This window comes from Coregonus clupeaformis, chromosome 35 (genome assembly GCF_020615455.1).
Source record: "Coregonus clupeaformis isolate EN_2021a chromosome 35, ASM2061545v1, whole genome shotgun sequence".
Taxonomy (NCBI): Eukaryota; Metazoa; Chordata; class Actinopteri; order Salmoniformes; family Salmonidae; genus Coregonus; species Coregonus clupeaformis.
Window position 1 is genome coordinate 13903766 of NC_059226.1, and position 6202 is coordinate 13909967.

Here is a 6202-nt window from a genome sequence, read left to right on the forward strand (position 1 = left end):
ATCAAAACTGACAAGAGGGAGCTTCACATTGAGAATATATTGGGAGTGGCCTGTTCAATTCTCAGGAAGAAGTAGAGTTTTGCAAAACATTCATTTTCAATACACATTATATAAAGTTTCAGGGTACTGATCAGATTTTAACAGTACACAGTATCAATGTCTGAAGGATACTTTGCTATTTCAAAACGTGAAGGAAAAATGTGTCCCCTCGCAGTGAACAGAGGGGTGGCACTTTCCAACGCCCCTTCGGAATGATACTTTAAACCAGGGTTTCCCAAACTCAGTCCCCTCTGGGTGCACATTTTGTTTTTTGCCGTAGCACTACACAGCTGATTCAAATAATAAAAGCTTGATGATGAGTTGGTTATTTGAATCAGCTATGTAGTGCTAGGGTAAAAACCAAAACGTGCACCCATGGCAGGCCCCAAGACCGAATTTGGGAAACCCTGCTTTAAACAACGGAATTCTGGTCGGATCTCCTTTACCAGAACACAGTTGGCTTCCATGCTGCAGACATTGGGCCGGTAACTGCGGACACACTGAAGTAAACCGAAGACATTACCTAGAACTTTGACTGTTTGTAGATAAGGATATGAGTTATTATAACGGTAGATGACACCAATGACTGTTACAACAAAAACTATGCTGCATCGACTCAACATAGAGAAACGACAATAACAAATGTGCGGTTTTTACTGTGTGGTCGTCACATCCAGGGAGAGCTGAACAAGCTTGTAGCTGGGTATGGGGTATGTAGTCGAGGAAATGTTGCCCTTATCCACAGTAGAATCCCCCTCTTTCAGACAGACTTAGCAAAATACAGATGACAGGCAACGAAGGGCCACCAGATAGAAAAACATTTGCAAGCTATCTGGATAAAGAATGCACTGAGATGGAATTCGAGCTTAATAAAACGTTTGAAGGCTATTTACTCTCCCTCCACACCAGAAGTGCTCATGTGACGCACACAAATATGTATGGTCACATTTTTAATGTTTTGTTTAGTTTATTATTTTATGGAGCCATCCCTTGTATCATTTTCTAGGCCTCCAAGGTATTTGCATTGAATGTAATATATATGATTACTGCCACTAGGGGGAGCTGCTACTGCTGGGATAGTGAGGTCTTGTTGCTTCTTCAATCTTGGAGAATGCCTAATACTAAACGCTACTAACTTTTCTCCATCTCATCATTCCACTCTGTTAATTCAGGTATGTAATGCGCAAAAGTGCAAAATGACTCATGAAATGTTGAGATAACATGGTTAACTACATAGTCCATGAGTTGGATGATGTTTGAAGGCAATTGAAGGGAGTTTTAAACGAGCGAAAAATGTGTTGGTGTTTTCCCCCATTATAAGTAATGGAGGTTTGCTAGGTTGCTAATGGTTTATATGTAAGAAAAGGGAATAAGATGGCATCCAAACTTTTTTCAACATTGTTTTTTTTTCATTGCTCTTATTTGCTTTATTTTCTATGAAGAAAGGCTCAGTTTACTTCAGGTAATATATGTAAATATGTGACGTGATGTTAAAATGTGTTGAAAGTGTTTATATTTGTAAGAAAAAAGCATTTAACAGTTCACTAGCTTTATGCTAACTGAATTTAGCTTTGCTAAGCTCTAGGGTTTCAGCTATTGTTAGCTCACATGTTGATGGTTTAAAATGTAATGGTTGTAGCATTGTTTAGCACAGGCCTCCAGTCATTTGTAGCTTTATGGGAATTGACACTGCTAGTACAGTGAGTTCTATATAATGTCATATAGCCTCTTATGGTACAATTTGATGGTTTTACATGCCAAATACTATTTGCTACAGTGGGAAGAACAAGTATTTGATACACTGCCGATTTTGCAGGTTTTCCTACTTACAAAGCAAGCACATTGTATGATTTTTAAGTAATTAATTAGCATTTTATTGCATGACATATGTATTTGATCACCTACCAACCAGTAAGAATTCCGGCTCTCACAGACCTGTTAGTTTTTCTTTAAGAAGCCCTCCTGTTCTCCACTCATTACCTGTATTAACTGCACCTGTTTGAACTCGTTACCTGAATAAAAGACACCTGTCCACACACTCAATCAAACAGACTCCAACCTCTCCAGAATGGCCAAGACCAGAGAGCTGTGTAAGGACATCAGGGATAAAATTGTAGACCTGCACAAGGCTGGGATGGGCTACAGGACAATAGGCAAGCAGCTTGGTGAGAAGGCAACAACTGTTGGCGCAATTATTAGAAAATAGAAGAAGTTCAAGATGATGGTCAATCACCCTCGGTCTGGGGCTCCATGCAAGATCTCACCTCGTGGGGCATCAATGATCATGAGGAAGGTGAGGGATCAGCCCAGAACTACATGGCAGGACCTGGTCAATGACCTGAAGAGAGCTGGGACCACAGTCTCAAAGAAAACCATTAGTAACACACTACGCCGTCATGAATTAAAATCCTGCAGCACACGCAAGGTCCCCCTGCTCAAGCCAGCGCATGTCCAGGCCCGTCTGAAGTTTGCCAATGACCATCTGGATGATCCAGAGGAGGAAGGGGAGAAGGTCATGTGGTCTGATGAGACAAAAATAGAGCTTTTTGGTCTAAACTCCACTCGCCGTGTTTGGAGGAAGAAGAAGGATGAGTACAACTCCAAGAACACCATCCCAACCGTGAAGCATGGAGGTGGAAACATCATTCTTTGGGGATGCTTTTCTGCAAAGGGGACAGGACGACTGCACCGTATTGAGGGGAGGATGGATGGGGCCATGTATCGCGAGATCTTATCCAGAGCGACTTACAGTTAGTGAGTGCATACAAGTATTTTTGTTTTTTTCATACTGGCCCCCCGTGGGAATCGAACCCACAACCCTGGCGTTGCAAGTGCCATGCTCTACCAACTGAGCTACACGGGGCCCATATTTCTATGGTTGGTTGCGGTTGTCAATGTGCCTTTTGCAAATGTCAAAATACAATCGCTGGGTTTTTCACACTCAACAGTTTTCTGTGTGTATCAAGAATGGTCCACCACCCAAAGGGGGGGAGGGGGGATTGCAACTCAATATTAAGGTGTCCTAATGTTTGGTATACCCAGTGTACAGTCTAGCAAGTGAATGCATGCTAGTAGTACCCATAGACTTCCAGTCATTGCGCTAATGCTAGTTAGCATTGGCTCACGAAACTACCTCTAACTTCCTTTCTACTGGACACAGTGACATAAAAATGGTATCTACGAGTTCTTCTGACTCCGGGGAAGTAGATAAAGGGCCTGATTGCCAAAATCCCGAAGATTGACTAATTACTATCAGGTTTGGTCAAATATGGATAGAGAGTTTTCTTAATATATGGCTCTGATGTTTTATGTTAGGTCATTACCATCTGTGGTTAGTTTTGGTCACAATCTTTTGTTTGGGTTAAGAGTGCAGTGTGCACTCCAACCAGTGGTGGTGACTAGGCAGAGGTAGAAGATTGACTGACCCCCGCCTCAGGAGCGGGGTAGGATGGAAGATGACGGAAACTGAGGTTTTGTTTGAAACTGCTAGTGAGTCGAGTGAAGATAATAGTACATAAAGTGAGAATGAGTGGGTTACCATGGCGAAGAAAAAGGGAAACAAGAGAAGTAAAGCTGTGGTGGAAAATAGGAAACCAATAGACTCATTTTTAGTCGGAGTGAGGGTTTTGGATCAATGCTACTTGGGAAATCCGTTTAACGTCTCCAGGAAAATCTGGAATGTGTTGGAGGAAAGTGTGGAGTCGGTGAGAGTCACAAGAAGTGGTCTTATTTTGATTTTTTGTGTGTCTGCGGAGCAGAAGAAGCGTGTTCTAAGACTCAAAAAGATATCGGAGTGGAATGTTTCCTGTATGGATTTTCGTAGCAGGGCACGTGTCAAGTGTGTGCAGAAGGGAAGAATATCGTATGCCAGATCAAGGGAAATGCTGCAACTGGGGAGGTGAACATGCGCCTGAATTCTTGGAGTGCCCTGTTAGGGTGAAGGAGAATGAGGTGGCAAGGGTAAGGAGTGTCCAGCGTGTCTCCTATCTGGAGGCGGTTAGAAATTTGAACGAGTGGCGTGTAAGAAGCAATGGTAGTAGAGCCACCACGACCAGGGAAGGTTGCTCATCAACCGAGGGATAGTGAAATGCTACATGTTAAAAAGGTGGGACTGTATTTATTGCAATGGTCATAAACTGTACAGCACAAGCGGAGAAAAAGTCAAAGACAATTTTAAATTGTGAATGCCGCTGAACGTTTTTTGGGTCTTCGTGATTTCACAGCCGAGGTGGTGCAAGAAATCCTGTCGGTGAATGTACCCCCATCACAGGCCCCTGAGCCTGTGTAGGGATGTATTTTGGAGTGGACTGTGATTGAAGAAGTGTTATGGGATTTCTTAGTTTCTGTGTTTTATTTTGTATGATGTCGTTTCCCCCGTTTTTATTTTTTATTATTCATTACCCCGTCCAGCTGGTAGCGGTAATGCACCATTAACATTAGATGCCAACCGCCGTTAAACCCCATCGAAAAAGATGAAGAAGAAGAACCAGTGGTGGCAGTAACACACTAAATAGGCGTCCATCTGCCTGAGAAAAAAAAAGCTGGGGCATTTTGAAAAACCTGTTGCTATGAACACTTTTGTTACAAGGAGACACGTAAAATTAGGACATGGAGTGTTGTAGTACCCTTTCTATGTCCAGGTATATTATTCATGTCTATCTAGAGAACACAGGCACTGCTCCCATAGCTACCAGAGTTAGCTGGCTAGCTAGCTAAGTTAGCTACGCTAGCCTGCTGTAGAACATAGCTAGCTAGCTATATTGCTGTGTAACAACCAACAGAAAAAACACATTTTAACATTCAAAGTTACTAACTAGCTAGCTACACACATATTTAACTGTAATAAACTGGGAATCTTTACATAAATTGCAGGTTAGCTAGACGTTTTGACTAGTTAGCTAGCTAGATAGCTTGCAAGCAAGTTTGTTTTTGCTAACAAAAATTATAGGGCTAACGTTAACGTTAAAAAGCTAGGCTAGCAGTAGCTACAATAAATGTTTTCTTTGTTGTATTTGCTAGTATTCAAATATAGTGTTCAAATTTTAACTAATATTAAACTCATGTTATTGTGCTAATTATGCTTTTCTGTTTTCATAACAGGCAGTTGATCAGCTGAATCAAATCAAATCAAATGTATTGGTCACATACACATGGTTAGCAGATGTTATTGCGAGTGTAGCGAAATGCTTGTGCTTCTAGTTCCGACAGTGCAGCAATATCTGGCAAGTAATATCTAACAGTTCCACAACAAATACCTAATACACACAAATCTAAGTAAAGGAATGGAATAAGAATATATAAATATATGGATGAGTAATGTCATTGTCAGAGCGGCATAGGCTAAGATGCAATAGATAGTATAGAATACAGTATATGCATATGAGTCTCCCGAGTGGCGCAGTGGTCTAGTGCCACTAGAGATCCTGGTTCAGATCCAGGCTCTGTCGTAGCCGGCCGCGACCGGGAGACCCATGGGGCGGCGCACAATTGGCCCAGCGTCGTCCAGGGTAGGGGAGGGAATGGCCAGCAGGGATGTAGAGTTGGTAGAGCATGGTGTTTGCAACGCCAGGGTTGTGGGTTTGATTCCCACGGGGGGCCAGTATGAAAATAAAAAAAAGAATGTATGCACTCACTAACTGTAAGTCGCTCTGGATAAGAGTGTCTGCTAAATTACAAAAAAATATATAAAAAAAGATGAGATGGGTAATGCAAGATATGTAAACATTATTAAAGTGACTAGTGTTCCACTTATTAAAGTGGACAGTGATTTTCAAGTCTGTATGTAGCAGCAGCCTCTCTGTGCTAGTGATGGCTGTTTAACAGTCTGATGGCCTTGAGATAGAAGCTGTTTTTCAGTCTCTCGGTCCCAGCTTTGATGCACCTGTACTGACGTCGCCTTCTTGATGATAGCGGGGTGAACAGGCAGTGGCTCGGGTGGGAGTTGTCCTTGATTATCGTTTTGTCCTTCCTGTGACATTGGGTGCTGTAGGTATCCTGGAGGGCAGGTAGTTCGCCCCCGGTGACGCGTTGTGCAGACCGCACCACCCTCTGGAGAGCCCTGCGTTTGTGGGCGGTGCAGTTGCCGTACCAGGCGGTGATACAGCCCGACAGGATGCTCTCAATTGTGCATCTGTAAAAGTTTGTGAGGGTTTTAGGTGCCAAG